Source organism: Phasianus colchicus, chromosome 2 (genome assembly GCF_987193195.1).
Source record: "Phasianus colchicus chromosome 2, bPhaCol1.hap1.1, whole genome shotgun sequence".
NCBI lineage: Eukaryota > Metazoa > Chordata > Aves > Galliformes > Phasianidae > Phasianus > Phasianus colchicus.
Genome location: NC_143437.1, coordinates 32,517,960 through 32,538,079, shown reverse-complemented (window position 1 = coordinate 32,538,079; position 20,120 = coordinate 32,517,960). Strand labels below are relative to the sequence as shown.

Below are 20,120 nucleotides of genomic sequence, written 5' to 3'. Positions count from 1 at the left end.
AGCACAGATGCCAGAGCTGTACAGTGTATTAAAGCAGATGCTTCTTAACCCCGTTAGCTTCAGGCTCACATAGTGTTTCCTGCTGTGTTGATCCTTCTCCTGCATCCTATATCCAGTTTCAGTCTTTCACAAGACCAAGTTGCCCACCTCATCTATATAGCTTTCATTCATTGCTCTTGCCATTTTATTTCCCAGCTGGCTGTCCCAGAAGTAGAAGACACTTGTCACATTCACTTTACTGATGTGCTTTGCTGATCTGTCCTACAGCATATGGTATCCATGGATTTTCTCAGTGTTTATTTTATATAATCCAAAGAAATGTTGAATCACTTCAAAGCCATCAGCTGACATCTAGAAGTCTCCCAAGCACATGTTCCCCACTAGAAAATTCAGACTAGCTGAAATGGAGGTATTTTGTACATTCTTTTTTATTTTTCATTCTTAGAAAACAATTTTAACAGTCAAATTAAGACCAAAGGAGTATTTTTAAGGCCTCATTTTGTAACCTAAAATTGAAATGTTATTTTTCAGATTTTTTTTTAAATGCTTGTAAATAAAAAGAACCCTGTCATTTCAGATCAAACAGAAGTTTTTGTGTCACCAGGTAGCTCGCTATTCCTTTAGGTTATGCTTCAAAATGCCTATGACACGCAACTTATCCTTCTTCCTGTGATGGAGCAGCTGCAGAAGACCGACAGCATTCAAACTGTCCATCAGCTCATAGAAAGTCTGGTGAAGGATATAAAACAGCTCATAAATGAGAATTACTGTGTCATGCTCCAGATTGTTGCCCTTTGTCTTGTTCTTTTTTATGCATCCCTGGGAAAAAAAAAAAAAAGCATAAAAAACACGTAAGACAAAGTATTCCTCTCAGGAAAAACTCATAAACAATTATGATCTGAAAAAATACAGAGGTAATTATTTTCAGCTTTTTAGAAGCCACATTTTAAAATGTTCAATATTGCTCTTGATGTTTTCTTCAGGCACTTTGTTTCTGTAGCCATTCCTGGCCAAAATTTACTAATGGCTTACAATAGAGTCAGAGATAACCCAGCAGACAAAAAGTACACAATTAAAACTGAAGTGAATTTGTACCTCTTACTCATGCCAAGAGCATCCTCTAATTTCAGGTTAAATTACATGCATACAACTATTAATAGTTTCTGTCAGTGAGCACTAAATAGCTCAACAACATATCATCTACCCACATGGTGCCACATATTTTTCCCTGATTATTTTAATTATCATGCTTTATTAAAACTGAGCAAGTAATTAAAATATACATCAAAGGTGAATCTTCATGTCTTTCATGCTCTATTTACATTTACAGGGAGCAAAGGTCATGGCTACATTTTTCTGCTACCTCTCAAGGTCTTGCAATCACTCTCTATCACCAAAATTTTTCATTTATCTCTTTTTTTTCCCCTGCCTTTTGATTGTGTCATAGCTCTGTATCTGAACAAATCATCCATAGAAGAGGATCTGGGTTTCACCTTATTGTCAGTGGATGCTTTTGTCTCTGTGAGTACCATCGGACTTGAATGCTTTGACTTGGTTCCTTTATGTAAATGATTTCAGAATTATGACATTTATTCATGAAAGCATTGTAAGATACAAAAAAGGAACTTCATAAGAAAATTGGAATGGTTAATTAACCCCCATCATGAACGATGGCACAAAGAAGAGAAATATAAATTGTAGCTACAAGTAGCAACTTTTTCTTACAGAATGATCGATTTTTAAAAGCAAATTTCAGTATGCAGTTAATATTTTTACTTCTTGTCTGGGGAATGGCTAACATCTGTTGGCTTTCATTCCTGAAAACACCTTTCTTAGTACAAGAACATGTAATACCAAGTGTGCACTTGAATCTCCCTGAACAGAAAACCCATTTAACCAAGTTTAAAAATGTATTAATTGGTTCCTGTAACTAGGCCATCCGTCACAAGTAGATGAAAAGCTATGTAGAAAAAAAAAAAAAAACTTTCATTTGTGAACTGGAAAATACTTTTTGGTCTTTCCAAAGGCAAGAATGCATTGCTCCAGTTGCCTGGCACTTCCACTCAGAAGTGCTATGGGGGGCAAATACACAGTGCAGCACACTCATAATCTATATTGTTTTTTAATCAAATATCTACTTTCTGAAAGGGTTATAGAAAGATAATTCCCAGATAAATCAGTGACATTCAACTGCCTAAATGCTAATAAAAAATATGGTCCATGGGACTATCATCCAAAATACTGAGACGAAGAAAGAAAAATATTTTACTGCTTCAGGATTATATTTTAAACAGAAAAAAAAGAAAAAAAAAAAGGGACCAGTAGTAACCTTGTATCCTGCCTGCTGGGTTTTAGGTTCTCACCATATTAAAGATGCATTGTGTGCAAACTCCTTGAGACTTGCTTATTCTAGATCTGCAGATGTCAGTGGGATGTAAGATTCACTACTCATCTGGAGAAGACCTATTTGGGTAGGAAAATAGGTCCTAATCCTGGTATATGCCTTATTATATTAGAAGTGAGAAGGACTCTAGAGTACACCGCATGGCTGTGCCACATTTTTGGGAATATCAGAGTCATGGTCAACATGTTCTTGAAATGGAGAAAGTTTTAATGTTTGGGGTCAATAGGAGAACGCCTACAGAAAATAGTTCTCTCAAAATTTTCAGTCAGATCTGCAGTCAATGCTCTTCTCAAATTTTCTGCTCTTGGTTGTTTTTTGTTGTTGTTGCTGCTGCTTGTTGGTTTCTTTTGGTCGTTGTTTTGGTTTTCTTTTGACTGAAGCTATCAAGTTCTCTTCCCAGACTGAATCTACATCTTCATCCTGCAGATTAGAATTTGTACATTGATGATGTGGCTATCAATACAATGGAAAAAAAACCCTGAAGCATGGTAACTTATCAGACAGGAACAACAATATTTCAAGTAACAGTTTGTGTAAACATAGTCTTGAAATGGCTGAATGAAAACCTTACATACTCCCACCTTCCTCTTAGCAGAGTTTATCCCCAGTACCATTTGCCAACGTGCCTTATACTGGCCAGTATAAACAGACAATTTTCCCTCAAAAGGCAGCATAACAAATCATGCTCAGAACATAAGAAGGATTTGAACCTATGAGCACTGACCTCTACAGACTGAGTGAAATAAATGGGCTTCTTAACTGATGGCTATTCTTCAGAGGCTCCATAAAGAGATAGTAGATGGAGCCTGGCGCACCACACAATCATTACTATTGGTCCTACAAATCTCAGCAATCGGGTGAGATTTCATGTATTACTGTTTCTATTGTTTGCCAGTATTAAGATCATCAATAGGAGTGATGGCATTTTCATTGTCTGGATTATCCCCAAAAAAGCTTATATTTCAGAGCTTTAATGTTAAATATAGACAAAGACATTTAACATAGACATCTTGATGACAAGTTTTCATTATTTGTCATAGTAAATGCCCCAGTTTTGAGCCAGTACAAACATTTTTATGAGCAGTGCATCACTCTGCAGTGGGGAGTCTCAAGGAAACTACTTTTTGATAGCCATTTTCTAGCCAGGCATTCTGTAAGGAGGCACTGCCTAAAATTACCATGAATTTTCCCCCCAAAAAATGAAATTAAAAAAGTAGTTCAGGATCAAGTGGAAGCTGGTTCTCCAGTGTTGACAGCACTCAGGTATCCATAATCTCACCAGGTGACTCAACTCTTGTCTGGCAAGAGTCAGGTGGACAGTAGTCATATAAAGGAGGTGCCATGACTTTTGCAGGCTTTCTCCACTGTGACCAAGGCTCAGTGCCATGATGTTTCACCCTTCCCCTCAACCCATGAACACAACAATCTCTTTCCTACAGCACCTTATTCCATGTCATTTTTGTAAGGTGCTGGCAGCTTTTCCATCAAACTGACACCCATTTAAAATCTAAAAGGTGGCAGATGGTTTCATTAAGTGTTAAAGATTATGGCGACAGCAGTTCATACTCACACTCTGTGCAGCATTTTAATAGTAAATGAGAATTCTTTCATGAGTCTCTGCTCAAACACAGAAAGCACCAGAATTTGTGCTGAAGCAGAGCAACAACTTTTTTGTGCCTTGAAGTTGAAGGGAAAAAAAATTAAGCTAACAGAGATGACGACTGAAAAGCTGGCATACAGTACACAAAGAAAAAGGTCTGTGAGTTTGCCCCAGCTACACAAAAAAAAAAAAAAAAAAATCTTAATTTCTTCTAGATTCTGCAAAACTTAATAGCAGTTCCCAATAGTGGAGATGAGGGGAGAATGCAAATGAGGTGTGATCAAAAGTCTGACCAATTTAGAATTAAAAATATAGTAGGGTCTACATAAAGCAATTGATGGGTAGAGTTGCTAAATTCAAACATTATGGACATTGATAAAGAATATACATGCATTTTTGGCTAACCATCAAGATGAATTACACTGATTCACTGCCCTCAGGTATTTCCAAAAGCCCAGTCTGCAGCTTCATTCTTTGTTTTCTGCCACTATTCCAACTGTGATTGAAAATCAAATTTTGTCTTTGCAGTCCCAGAGATACTAAAGGCCATTTTGTGACTTCAAGCTCTTTTAAAATTATGGCCATCCAGCCTGTAAAATCAGAGACACATGAAAACAGCTGTAGCAGTCAAGGTGTCTGCTAGAGCTGCAAAGCAGCAGTGGTCAAATCATAATGATGCACTTCAGATGAAACAAATTCCAGTGCTCTGATGACTGTTCCATAGAAAGCTCACCAAAAGAGACTGAAAGATTAGAGAGGAAAGGTAAAGGCAAATTCTTGTCTTTCAAATGTATTACAGCCAGTCTGTATTTCGATTTCCATTGACAGTTTTCAGTTCTTCAGGTCCGAGTTGGCTGCAACCAGTAACAGTGCTATGTGCAGTAACAATGGCTTTATCTTAGTTTCTGCTGTAGAAGTGCTTAGACTCACCTCTGAGCAGCCAGAACTGTAACTGCAGGCCCAGGCATCTTCTTTCTGCAATGAGCCAAACCAGAAATCTCAGATCCAAGTCTTTTTTGGATAATAGACTGAAAATCCAAATTCAAATTTAGTCAATTACAGTGATTTTAATTTGGCTTTGGGATTCAGCTCATTATGGAAAAAGTTTAAATATGTACAGTAAACCTCAGAACAAAGTCCATGGGAAGATTCTTACTCCATCATTATTTTACAGATGTAAGAGATGTCCCCATTCAAGGCCAGCAACATCTCTCACAAAACAGGATGCCATCACTTTTCATGTTGCCTAAACTACCTGAAGGAGACAACTGATGCTGTAAAGTGAACATACCCCACCCCAGCTGAATGTGCAGACCTGAGATTTGAACTTGGGCTTTCCAGGGAGCTCTTGTGCCACCAGTACCATGCCCTGTCTAGCCAAATAGCAGGACCTGGATCTTGGCCTCCTGCCTCCGAAAACAATTTCTCCCAGTGAAATTCACCTACAGACAGGTCCAGCATTTTGCTCCTACCTCCAACATCGATGCCCTAGCACCCTGGCAGAAGATTCAAGCCTTTCTTTCCCTTTTCTATTCCTTTCTGTAAAATAGAGTAGCTTCAAAAGGAAATACACCTTCCTCCTCCTGCCCAGGTGTCTGTATTTTCACTCTTGGGGCATTAGTTACTAGGCTTTTGTGGGATGTGTGTTAAATCAGAACTCAAACATCAAGAGCCACAGCTACAATGCAGTTCTATCACCTTCATCAGTGCCGAATTATATTATTATACCTTGTGCCACACAGCCAGACTTTCAGAGGGCCACCTTGGTCCTAAAACTGACGGGTCACACAGTTAAGGACTCCCAGAAAGCTTTAAAAATTAGCTCATGATGGTGACATCATGACCTTGGCACAGCCACCAGAATAACAACTGCTCGTATGTTTAGGCAGCTGCTGAAAGTTTGTTGAGGTCCTCTATGATGCCCAAATATGGTGGTCAAAGTGTCAATTCGGTGCCCCTATTTAGATTCAGTTTTTAGAACCCTGATTCAATTAGAGCATTTATTTATACATTTTAAGTTCACACTAAATCTGCGCAGTGCCCTCAAAGTTAACCATATTCAACATATGCTCAAATTTGGGCGTATGTCTAATCACTTTGCCAAATGAGAATTGCAAAAAAATAGTTGTCACTGACAATTAAAGAATGTCCATAAGTAGAAAATCATTATTTACATTGTAAAGGAAATAATAATAACAACAATAATAATAACAAAAACACCCTAAAGCATGTTCAAGAAAGTGGCTGGACAATAATTTTGAACAATAAATGCAGAAACATATAGAAAGTCCACAGTACTGTTTAGTGATTCAGATTGCTGTCCATTTGCTGTATTTACTCAAATCTAATTTCTCAGGTCAATCACCATGAAATCATGTTACTAAAATCCTAGGGGAAGGCTATGTCTTTCACATTTAGCAACATTTTGGTTTTTGCACACAGAAGGAGCTGCAGTTTCTGGTGTACCTATGCTACATGTATTTCTATTTTGAAGCAATTACAAATCATTAACTGGCTAGGTACAACTTATATTAACATTTCTCATGCAAACATTAGTTGTTTTGTTTTTTTTTCCTGAGACATCTCCACTCAGAACAAAAAAGAAGAGCCCCAAAGCAGCAATAGACTGGGCAGTGGGCAAATGTTTTTCCAGAGTGCTTTCAGTGGGGAAAAGCAGACCTCATCCACAGCTGACTAATCTCTATCCACATCCTCTACAGCCCTTTATCAGTGTTTTAAGCCTGCAACAAGCAGTGGTTGTTTGATAGCTGATTATAAAAATTCTTATTTTTTCCAGATTTGCTATAAAACAGTTTTAATATATCCCCTCTGTTTGCTCACCCAGCCAATTCTTATTATTGCCGCTATGGAAGGAAGCCTATTTATCTGTGAGTACAGATGTAGTCATTTGCAGAGATGGCACACCAGAAAATAATTGCTTACCAATGTGTTTTCTTTCATTTGTCCTCTTTGAGAGAATTCCTTCTGGGTTTATAGATGTGATTACGAGCTTCTGTTAGGAGTGCATTCCAAAAATCCACCGTTGCATCTCCTACATATTCACGCTGACTTCCCACTGATCACTGGGTAGTTTATAGGGTTTTGGGGAAGAACTAAGTTATTGTTAACCTCCCACTTACTGTTACTCACTCACAAAACCTAACCTTAATACTCTAGCAGACAAATCAGTGGCATGCGCCAGGGCTGGAAATGTGCAACTTACCTTTTCTTATCTGCTTCATATCTTTTCTATTAGCTGCTAGAATAGGGACAACTGTTGCAATACAATTAAGACTCCTTCTAATCAGTTTGTTCATCCAAGCTATCTGCTAACATCACATACAGACAAGATAAACAGGCAATTACCGTGGAGAACATTTGCTAAACAAAGCTATAATTAATAATAAATGAAACTGAATTCCCAACTACTTAAATACAGTAGTTATTAATTATTGTGTGTCCCCAAGCTGTTTGTGTAGAGTATATAATTTACAATTCTGCATGATCTCAGCTATATTCCCTGAAGCTTCTAGAGCTATCTTTTACATAATATTAAACTCCCGTATGCTGGTTGTGAAAGTTGCTGCTGGCTTCTGCCCCAGCTCTTTCCATTACAATGCCAAGAAATGCAATCTTGTACTTATGTGAAAAAAAATTACGATTTTTAAATATCAGCATGCAACGAATACTGTAATTATAGCATACAACTGAATTAAATTTGGCTGGCAGACCTGTTTTTGTCACTTGTCACATACAATCAGCATCCAGCTGTACAATAAGCATTCAGTGGTAGCGAGTGGTATCCTGCATATCGCTCACACAGACAGTTTTACCAGCCAGTTTTCCGAGTACAATGTAATTTAAATTCTTATTATGCACAGTATCACTCTTTTAGAAAAAAAAAAAAATTATGTTCTAGATAACATAAAACCAGATATCTTTCGTTCTACAGGTCACAGTGTCATCACAAATCCACAGACCATTCAGTGTCTTCAACGTCTGTGTATGCCCATGAGAGGGGGATTACATATTACCAGGCTGCTGGCAATACTAGTAACCCTAATTTTTACAGCTGTGCACTCTGCAGCTCCAAGATTATCACTTGCTTCCACACCTTCATTTCTCACTATATTTGTTTCAGATCATTCCAAAAATTGTGAGACTTTTCCTGGAGTACTGCTGTCAGACTACTGAAAATAGCATGTGTTTATAGTGCATGTTTTCAGTGACAAAGACAAGACATTTTCAGAACAGTTCTGTTTGTATTTGCTTATTAAGGACATAATGACATGAGTACTCTGGTGTGGAAGAGAAAACCATAGCATTCATAAACACCAGCTCTGGTGGCTTTAGTCACCTCTTCCTCCCAACATATCCAAGACCTATCTCCATCTCTCACTTCCCTTGGCTACAGAGCTCCTACTGCAAAGTCCTGCAACTTAGGTCTTTCTTTAAAGTGTTCTTTTTAAAGTCTTAAAGTCTTTTAATGCCTTAAAGTTCTTTTCAAAATCTTCTTAAAGAGTTCATTTTTACATTTTCTGACTGCTTTGTCAGCCACCCCCTGAGAGAAAACACCCTGTCGATGATCTTCTAGTCTATCTCTGATTAACTTTGTACTTAGTAATTTGCTGACACCAATGAGACTTGCCCACCTTTTCCATAGCCGTGTCTCACTTCTCTCATCCACTGAAGATATGGAATCTCAGACTTGATTTGGCTTAATTAAAAAAAAAGAAGATTGAAAAATCTGAATTATCATGAAAATACATTAAAAGACCATAACTCTTCACAAATACACAACTAAATGATTAAAAAAAATAAAATAAAATAAAATAAAAGCAGCATCTGCATGTTTGTTGGTAATCCATAATCTTCCCTATGTCTTTTTATTTTAATATAATTAATTTGGTATGATGAGTCAAGCTGATACTAAGCATGATAATTTTCCACATAATGATTTCTCTATTTGGCATAATCCTGCTTTTAATGTCATCGGTTGTACATAAGAATTAAAGGAAATTTTCAGCCCAAGGCCAATGTATGTGGGTTCATATTCTACACTTTGTAAATGCACATTTTAAACTAAAAGTTGTAACAGAATCTTTGGCCTCTGTGGTGTATCACAGACGGCAGACTTGAAATTATCTGGGTGTCATGATGGCAACAGTGGCCAGGTGTTTATTGCAAGTATGGTCTGAACCTGTAAAGGGATGTTGATAACTTTTAGGTTGTGGACTGTGATTTATTCTGTGCGTCTTTTGTGGGTTTAATTCGCGTAATTAGGGACTTCACAGAGTAATTATAAAAAAAAAAAAAAATTAAACAAAAAAAATTAATGCCTAATATTCTTGTGTGTGTTTATAACTTTGTTAAAAATGAAATCCAAATATCATGCAAAGAAGGCAGGAGAAATGATCACAGATCCCTGGACTGCTAAATTCCTAATAATTATCTCATAAATGTAAATACTGGCAAAGCCTTTCTGGTTCAGGAAACTCATAAACCAAACCACAGAAGAAAGGTGGAAAAGACTAAACAAGGATTTTCTCCTCCCCACAGTCCATCTGGTTCTTTGCCTTCTGCCCCATGAGGATTAGAAGTGGTACAAGTCATCATTCCATGTTACTGGAAAACCTCTACTTGAACCAAGACCACAGACACCACAGACATCATCAGTAGTAGCTATTATGAAGGTAAGATGAGGAGATGTGAGGCAAGGTGAGGTGGTAGGTGCTTTCCGAAAGGGAATTGCCACTACAAGAAGAACATAGTATGAATAGGCATGTAGGATATGAAAGACTTGGCAATAGCTCTGACAGCTTAGTATAGTACAAAATCAGAGATGATGAAGAATTTGGAAAATCTGGAATTGTGCAAGTTAAAAGTGTATTTTGTTGTGGTTAGTCACTGGCAGAGTGTTTCACCTGTGGTCATGAGTTCAATTAATGTAAGACAGTAGATCTGTAACGATCATAGAATCATAGAATCATAGAATCATAGAATCACAAGGTTGGAAACGACCTACAAGATCATCTAATCCAATCATCCTCTCATTACCATTGCTACCACAAGCTATTAACCCATATCTTGCAGCTCCTCATCCAGACACCTCTTGAACACTGCCAGGGACGGCGACTCCACCACCTCCCTGGGAAGGCATTCCAGTGCCTGACCACTCTCTGAGAGAAAAAGTTCTTCCTCATGTCTAACCCAAACCTCCTCTGGTACAATTTGCAGCCATTTCCCCGGGTCCTGTTCGTTGCCTGGGAGAAGAGGCCAAACCCCTCCTCATCACAACCTCCCTTCAGGAAGTTGTAGAGTGCAATGAGGTCTCTCCTGAGCCTCCTCTTCTCCGGACTAAACAATCCCAGCTCCCTCAGCCGCTCCTCATAAACTTGTGCTTCAGACCACTCACCAGTTTTGTTGCCCTTCTCTGGACACACTTCAGGGCCTCAATGTCTTTCCTGTAGTGAGGGGCCCAAAACTGAACACAGTACTCGAGGTGCGGCCTCACCAGTGCTGAGTACAGGGGGATGATCACCTCCCTGCTCCTGCTGGCCACACTATTTCTAATGCAGGCCAGGATGCCATTGGCCATCGTGGCCACCTGGGCACACTGTCGGCTCATGTTCAGTCCAGTATCAACCAACACCCCCAGGTCCCTTTCCTCTTCACAATCATCCAGCCACTCGTCCCCAAGCCTATAGCACTGCATGGGGTTGTTGTGGCCAAAGTGCAGGACCCAGCACTTGGCCTTGTTGAATCTCATCCCATTCACCTCAGCCCAGCGATCCAGCTTATCTAGATCCCTCTGAAAGGCCTTCCTACCCTCAGGCAGATCAACACCACCTCCCACCTTGGTGTCATCTGCAAACTTACTGAGGGTACACTCAATCCCGTAGTCTAAGTGATCAATAAAGATATTAAACAAGATAGGCCCCAGTACCGACCCCTGGGAGACACCACTTGAAATCATAATAGCAACTAACTTGAGAGAGGTTACTAACAGATCCCTTTGTGCTACAGGGAAAAATCAATACGATTTTATATTTTAGCATGTTATTACTTGCCTGTGGGTCCCCGATGAGAAATAAAGGCAGAATTTCTGTCACTAGAGTTGGAGGTGATCTAAAGAGCCTGCTGAAAGTCTGCTGTTGATGATATTCAAGTAAGTCAGAGATAGCACACACTGTAACAGTTAGAGAGATTTTTTCCTTAGTAATGGAAAACACTGGTTCAGACATTGTGAGTGTACAATACAATCAAAGAACATGGGAGCTACCAATCTAAATTAGACCTATATTCTTTCTTGATGAATACACCGAACAGCTGATATGCTGCAATTTTACAATCTATCCTGTGCCTACGGTTAGTGCTTTTGCTTTTTCTCCAGAACATAACAGTTCTGTCCAACAAAGCTACTTCTATCTTTGTTTTAATGTGCAAGAATAATTTTAAACACATAGCGTTTGTATTAAAAAATTCTTGTATCTTTCAAGAAGACTTAAGGTCCAAAGCTGAGATCTTCTAATTGAAAAGGATGTACAAGTAACTTTGTAATCAGCCGACTCTATTTATCAGCAGCACATTCTTTTTCTGTAAATGTAAGTATGTGTAAAAAAGAATATTGGTATTTCAAAAGCTGCTTAGAAAGAAAAGAACTTTCTTAACCTCTTGAAATATCTCTCAACTCTAAACATAAATACTTTTTCAGATACTAAATGTAAAAAAGAAATGTCTACTCTGTACGAAAGCCTTTCTGATCATACAACTGGTTTACATACTGTCCATGGAGATGACAATCTTTAAACAGCCCCCACGATGATCTGAGAGACACAAACATTCAGCAGTTCATTATAACAGATGGATCGTATTAATCACCTACATTTTTCTGAAAATACCTCTGTGGTTGACCTTTTTTTACAATTTTTCTTACTAAAAATATATATTTATTAGTTCTGCTTGTTCTTTATGTCTTCTTCCACTTAACTGTAACTTCTAATAATGTAGTAGGAAAAAACTTCCACCGTCTCTGCAGTCTGAAAACAATTCATGTGCCTTTGTATGTCTACAATTGCACAGTGAAACAAAAAAATAAGACTTATAATTCAGTTGTTTCTCACAAATGGTTTTAAAATATTTCATTTTTTACAGTTATCTTTAGAAAAAAATCTTATTTCTTAGGTATATCCGACATTTGCCTTCAATTTGTTTGAAAGGTTTTTTAAGAGGGTTAACATAATCCCACTAGAAACAATGGAAGTTTATTTAGTGACTTCAATGGCAATAGCAATTCACACAGAGATCTTAGCCGACAGATTCAGATGACAGATAAATGCCATATAAAGTTCAGATCCTGACATTGGTTTGAAGGTGAGATACAAAATCTCCTTTATACTACTTCATGAAAATTAGTTATTTTTATAGCTGTTAACATTTGTTAATGCTAAAAGCTTTCTTTTCATTTTCCCATAAAATTTAAAACAAAGAAAAAATGATACTCATTTTAAAGTTATCTGTACTGCTAAATAATCCCTTAATCTCTTCTATAATGAAGTATACCATGGAAATTAGAGGTGTTTAAAATGATGATTAGCCTTCAGTGACCCCAAAACAATGATAAGCATTTCACTATTTTGGAAGAGGAGTTTTCTTAATTTGAATTGTAGTTTCTTAAAATGAACTACAGAATCTCACCTTCTCTCAAGGTATCTTCTGGGGAAGAATGGCCAGTCAAGTTCTTTCATGTCATCTTCTGTCTCATAAACTCAAAGAGCGTGTGCTACTCCACTTTTTCCTATTCCAGGATAGTGTTGTCTCAGCAGGAAGTTAGCTTGGAGATACCGTCTCAAAATACCATAGTTATTTAATTTTTTAAAACATTATATCCTCCGCATCAGTTACACAGATATTTCTGTTACTGACAATGGCAGCAATCCTAGGAGTACAGAACAGTGCAGACTGAGAACGGGCAAATTAAAAAAACTTTTTTTTTTTTTAACTGATAAATCAAATATTGGTCCTTATTCATTACAATAAGTCACAAAAATTCATGAGACAAACAATCAGGATTCATATAGGCTGTGGTCCACATGATAAAATTGTAAAGAGGAAAAACTAAAAAAAAAAAAGAACAGTTTGCTAATTGCATGACTTATGAGATAATCATCTTGCACTGACTCTACTCTCTGTTGATGACTTGATGATACACGTGGGTCCAACAATACAGTTCATTTAGTTTTGAGTTTAGATCACTGTCTGCTTATCTAATGCATATTTCATTATTTTATCTGTAAAGGACCAGTGTAGAAAACCTTTCTGAAGTCAAGATAGTCAATGCTTTACCCTCACCTACTAAGCCAGCCATTTCATTGTATAATGTTATCAGGTTTGTCAAGCCTGACTTCCCCTTGGTGATGCGATGCTAACTTGTCTTTCATGTGCCTGGAAATAAATTCTTGGATTAGCTGCTCTGTAATCTTCCCAGGGATTGAGGTGAAGCTTCCTTCCTGCAATTTTTGAAGATATAAGTCAAAAGGACTGCTTTCCTCCAGCTCTCAAAAGCCTCTCAAAGTCACCATGAACATTCAAAGACAACAAAAAGTAGCCTTGCAATGACATCAGGCAGCTCCCTCAGCACTCAGGGACTAATATAAGACCGGTTTGCTTAAGCATTCTAATCTGATTCTCTTTCACCAAAGGTAAGCCTATCTTGCTTCAGACCTTTCCCTCATCTTCAGGTCTTTCAACTTCTAAAGTCAATATTACTAGGAAAGACACAGTACCTCATTGTTTTCCACGTGCTGTTTCACCAGGTCCTCTCTGCATCCAGTATTGAGTCCACATTTTCCCTAAACTTCCTCTTATAACATATGTACTTAAAAGCCTTTCTTTTTGCATTTGACATCACTCACCAGATTCAATTCCAGCTGGGCTTTGGATTTCCTAATACCATCTCCACATGCTTAGGCAATGACCCTAAATTTCTTCCCAGACTACACATCTTCACTTCCACTTTTTGTATACCCGCCAGAAATGTTCTGTATCACCCTTTAAAAGTGCATAAAAAATGACTACAGACTACACCGCCTGTTCAGTTCCTGTGTATGCTGATAACCAGTGGCATGCAAGAGACGAATATGGCAAGATCACAAGACAATGACTTTCAGTCCCCAGGGTGTGCCTGCTAACTTCTGTAGGTATTCAGGATCACATGCATCAGTAGGTTCAACTAGGCATAGTAGACTATGGAGAGTACTGTTCCAATTAACAGCCTGAGGAAACATATCCCACAGCTGTTCCATCTCCCATTCATAGCTCTGACCTCTGTTCATGAAGGCTGGCACAAAGTAACCCTGAAGTTACAAAGACAATTTCTCTTAGCTCATTGTACAATAATGTAGTAAAATGAGATTTTTTGGAGTGATTATGAGACTAAGTTCCCAAAATTAACCCTCTTCCATTAAAAAACATCTCTCTGTTGAGTATAGTATAAACCTCAGGAAATTCAGCTGTTATTCGGAAACTGGAAGGTATTATTTGGAAGTTACAGGACTATCTCCTACTTCTCTGTGAACTCAGATGACTAATAAAAGTTGTAATAGATAAAAGATAATAAAATCATTCTTGATTGAATCTCAGAATTAATAAAAGATAACATAAGTTCTGCTTCTCATAACCAACAAATGGATACTCCTTAGTGGAGGAGTGTAAGAGTTGCTCTCAGTTAAAGGGATCATCTAAAACAAGTTTTGAACAGGCTTTGTGTGCAGGTACATAAAGGAACTGAAGTAGCTACCGTGGCCTGGTAGCACAAGGGCTATCTGAAGCTCCTTGCTGTGGAGTTACCCCCTGATAACAATCCAGTCAATTCAGCTTTGTGCAGAAAAGGCCTAAATATCACCCTTACAGACATTTTTGGATGAAATTTATTGGGACTGTAAGGAGATAATAATATTAGAACAGTATGTCTAGTGATATATGATGATCAGGGATATCACTCCCATAGCAAGTTTATGTTTCATGTAACAGATAAAGGTTTTCTTTAGACTGTGGCCTTCTTTTGTTCTAAACACTTTATCTTTTGCTTCTGCACCAACTTTTGTTAGTCATCTGAGTTCACAGAGAAGTAGGAGATAGTCCTGTAACTTCCAAATAACACCTTCCAGTTTCTGAATAACAGCTGAATTCTTTCCAACACAGGGATGCACAGCAACCTAGGCAACATGACGTGCATCTGACATAAATATGAAACATGATCCAGGATGTAGAAAGAACTACATGTGTTTTGACATCAACAAATAATTTACAGAGGACTCTGAAATGAAGGTCATTGTCAGATAATTTCAATTCTGTCAAATGCTATTGCCCCGGCAAGATTTTTTCAGTCTATTCCAGATGGTGTCTATCTCATCTGTCTTTCACAGACAATAAATATTTAAATATAACAATATCACATAAAGACTGAAAGGCATAGCACTCATATCGTCTTCCCAAAATATACAACAGTCTCTCTCACATGACCGAATTTAAAAACAAAACATTATTTATATCACACAGGCATGTCTAGCTCTATTCAGTGAGACAGTGAGACAGTGCTCCTTCAGGTCCTTCTGTCCAGGCAGCTGCTGCCCATCTGGGTGAGGTACCCAGCATTTTTTTTCCTGCAGTATTGCCTGGGTGCTCAAATGCAAATTTGTGTAGCTACCCCACCACAGCCTGTGCCACGTGAATGTTGGATCCTTCTCTAGTTCAGGCCAGAAGCCAGGCTTCAGGTAAAAGGCAATTGAGAAGAGGAACTGGTGGACAGACATCATCTTTGACTTCCTCACGAGTATAGAGGTTGCTTCTCATTATAGAAAACCATGTTTGAGCATTGCTCTGAACAACAGCATAAGCACAGGTCAGGTTTCCATTTTTAATGCTTATCAGTTGTCTATGTTAAGCTGTGGATAATAGCACAGGACAATAATTTATCCTCCCCTTGTGTGCAGGAAATCACAGTTCAAATCCCACACTTGATTGATCATCCTTGAATTCACATCTACTTGAGAGGATGCCACACTTCTGGTCTTCTGAATTAAGCTTTTTTTTTTACTGAACCATGGATACATAACTGAGACACAAACTAACTCTTGGGGAGAGCAAAGCCTAGAAGCTGTTGCTCTGCATTCCACTGGCACGCGCATGTCTTAACCACTGAACTGAGTGTTCATTCAGCATCTCCATGGCATCATAAAGTATTACTTCATGCCACTGGGGAGAGTTTAAGGAGCAGGGGTTAAGAAAAACTTGCACTGCAACCTTTAGAGGCCTGATAAGTGTTTAAGCTGCTGACACACCAGTTTAGTCATCTTGGGTAGGAGAGGTCCCTGGACTGGCATGTCCTGAACTGCAGAGGCAAACCCTGACCCTTTATTCCAGCTTTTCAGTCAGCCCAAGGCACATCAGCCTTTCAGAGGAGGCCCAGGTAGATTGCAAGGCCCTCCTAACAGAAGACAGATCTTGTAATACAAACCAGCAATCACACTTAAAACTCTCTGTTGGTTCTGAAAGATTAGAATGATACTTTATATTGTGAACATGCATAAAAGTAATCTGTCAGAAACTGATGGAAAAAAATATATATAGCGCAAAGCCAGTGAAGGGAACAAGGCAGATAAATTCCATAATGAATATTCTCCTGACATATACATTTTTGTAGAAACTTCCTATTTAGTTAGTCATAGACACTGCATCAGATCAGAAGTACTGAACATCCTTGGAAATGGCTCACAGTGTCAAATTCAGCTCTAGTGCTCCTACAACTTTGTTACAGATACACACATTTTAACTCCTCTATCAAAAAATCCACTGAGGAGGTAGAACAGAAACTTTGAAAAGCTTTTATATATGCATATAAAAATCTTTTTTAACTGGGTAGGCTTGTCAGAGTGTAACTTATACTGGTAGATATGGTCGTTACAGAAGCAGCAATAAATTCAGTTTGCTGCATTACACAGTTGTACATAACTAAGTACTGCTGCGATTGCTTTTGGAACAAGCACTATGATCAACATATTTACAAGATCATCTTACAGAAAAGTAATGTTTCTGGCAATAAAATCTTCTTTCTGTATAGTTAACTGGAACTCGAAATTTCTCAACTGAATTGCTTAGGCTACTGAACAGTTACATAAAACAGCAAGGCATATGGCCAGACTTTGGTAATATTCACACTAGTCTAGAAGACTCACACATGTTGCAGGATGGTGTTGGTCTTCTCTCATTAGAGCAGCACTGTTACTTTGGTAGCTTTTCTCTTGAGAGAACAAGATATTCTCTCTACTGGGATTTTCTTGGATCAGCTCCATCACAGGAAAAGAAGCCACCAAAAACCAGTATTCACAATCCCTGGCCCTTCAGTCAGAATCGTCAGGTGAACCTGATGAAACCTGATCTGGCAGCATCTGAGAGAGATCCTAAAAGCAAGCATTTCTTTCCAGCTGAACCATATGCTGCCTTAAAGGCAGGGAACCCATAAGGAAGGGAAGCATTATGGATAGTTCAGTGAGGGGGAAATCTTTAAGTGGAGCACGCATCTTTCTCCATGCACACGGGCCAGTTTCACTGCTCGAGGTGAACCCATTTTAGGTTGTTCAATCAGGTTTAGTATCAACAGCAAAGCTGTCAGGCTTTACTGTTATTCAGCAGCATTATATGTTACATGTAGAAGCAGATAAAACAAGCAGAAGCTTACCAGAGATTCTGCTCTGCACCAGTGGTTTCACTGTGATTTCAACCTGCTTTAACATGCCAAGTTAAGCTCTGCAGTGCTTCAGGCAATGCTTCAGCCGCTCTGCCCCTGGCAGGCATCACTTCTCAGTGAACGGGGTGCCTAATCGAGGTGATACTGACTTTGGCCCTCCAATTTCACTCAAGTACCATCTGTCTGTCAGAACCATTTGTTTCTGCTTCATGAGCAACACACTTTAGGCCAGTACAGCTCAGCTTCAGTGAATAAAAAGTAATAGGATGAAATTCAAAGATCTGCAAAATGCATGTCAGCCAAGATGATCCAGCATTTCCTTCTCTTTTAAAATGCAGAGCTTTTTATGGGCACACACTTGGATTTCATACCTATCAATCTGTGTTGGTGACTGTGGAGCAATTCTTTTCCCCTACATTGAGTTCTTGATGAGGAAAGCCAGATAATTGCAGGTGTGGGGTGGAAGCTGAAAGGGAACTAAGATTTCTGATTAAAACAAGCATATTGTTATCAACTATAACTTAAAATCCACAGCTTTCTTGTTAGGTGCAGGGAAGAATTTTGCATCAAGTTGGGACACAGACTTCCCTGTGCTATTCATGCTGAATTCCAAAGAATAATGATAAAGGCATTGAAAAATTTATTTATCTTTTTTTAGTAAATTAGCTATAGGGACAAGTAAAGTAATCATAGTTTCATAACTGGGTTTCTTCTCTGACTAGTAAATGTGATAGTACTTTCTACATCACTGTCTGTTTAAATTCTCTAATTCATCTGTGCTTTGTCAAGGCCAAATAATTCACATTATTGTAGATGTCCTCAGGGGAAGCATGGATTACTGTTGACATTTTAGTATGTAGAAGGTATGGAAAGCAGTTGGGATTCTGAGCTAGCTGGATTTTCCTGCTAAAATAATCATTGGTAATATAATTAACAATGATGACATTCAAGTATTCATCTTTATGTCTCAAGCTTAACAGCCCAATGAAAAGGAGGGGGCTGATCATGACTTTCAGAGCTACTGTTTCAGGTTGTCTGAGACTCATTAAGACAATAGTACATTGAGCACACTTAGTTTATGCTTTCAAGGTTACTTGCTATGATAATGACTGAAGAGTATACATACAAAACCTTATTTCATCAAAACTCCTACTTCCAAAGTGCCATAGGTAAGTTAGCCTACCACCGCATCCTTGCTGAATCAATGTTTTCACAAATATTTAGACACAATGTACACACTTTAAGGCTATTACTCCTTTTATTTTGCCTTATGCTAAAATGCATGTAGTGAAAAAAAGCAGCGCTACTGCTAAAAATATGTAATTGCTCAATCTTTGCATTGCTAAAACAAACTTTCTGTAATGCAGAAAATTACACAGTCCCATGGGATATAGTTGGCAGTATTCTACTGGGTATTCAAGCATGCAGTCCACAAAGAAAGATGGAGGATTGATATTACGTAATGCACTAACATAGAGTCATGAAACACTGCAATTACTACTGTCACTTTTCAGTATGTTGAAGGAGTAAGTGCCAGTGCTTACTTCTCATCCTTTCAGCAAAAATGTTACCATCCTGACATCCTGTTCCTGACTAAATTAATCATAGTGTTCCATATGTTTCCTAATGATCACAGTTTGATTATAGCTACTGGAGAGCAAAGGTATGAAAAATAAAGCACATACCATATTAAAAACCTGTAACGTTCCCATAATTACAGGTCTCTATCAGAGTACAAAGCCCAGAACAAATTAACAGCAAGGTCTTTTCAATGTCTGGAGAAAAATGATTTGCTGTGCAATTTTAAGAGGGCAAGCACATGTCAATACCTGTTCAATAGCTGTTTTGATGAGGGAAAAATTAAGTAAACACCTCTTTCCTTGTATGCTATAAGAAAATATCCTTACATACAGACAGATAGAAATGCCCAGTAAAACTGGAATATTCCTCAACATAATATTTGTGCCTTACAATTTTGATTCTGAACTCCCTGTTCTCAGTTCATGCCACTATAATATCTTTGATTTCAGAGGAGTTTCTCATGAATCATGCAAATTAACTATGTGTCACTCAAGTTTTCAATTTACCATGAAACTCATGAATTTAATTACTCATAATCACATTTAAAATGAAAATTTTATCATGAAATAGAGTTTATCAAACCTCACTTTCAAATTTGATCCTCTTTTTTTCTTAATGAAGATCACTTTAAGTCTTGAAAATTGTTCAAGGTGAATTATAACAGAAATGCCCAGCCCATTTTAGAATTAGAGGAGCAGGAAGGTAGAATTTTTCTTTTCTTGAAAGAATTTCATAAATAAATCTTGGTATGATATGAAAAGGTATTGTAAGTACTCTTTGTTGTGATA

At 38.0% G+C, this 20,120-nt stretch overlaps 1 long non-coding RNA gene across 1 annotated transcript; it reads right to left on the bottom strand.

Annotated features, from left to right (window-relative positions):
• Window positions 1–2,328: 2,328 nt before the first annotated feature.
• On the bottom strand, window positions 2,329–7,073 carry LOC149918945 (uncharacterized). Its single transcript, XR_016464665.1, has 3 exons — window positions 6,948–7,073; window positions 4,935–5,032; window positions 2,329–2,824 (listed from the first exon to the last, which is right to left on the bottom strand). It is a non-coding gene; the product is annotated as an uncharacterized LOC149918945 (long non-coding RNA).
• Between the last annotated feature and the right edge of the window lie 13,047 nt (window positions 7,074–20,120).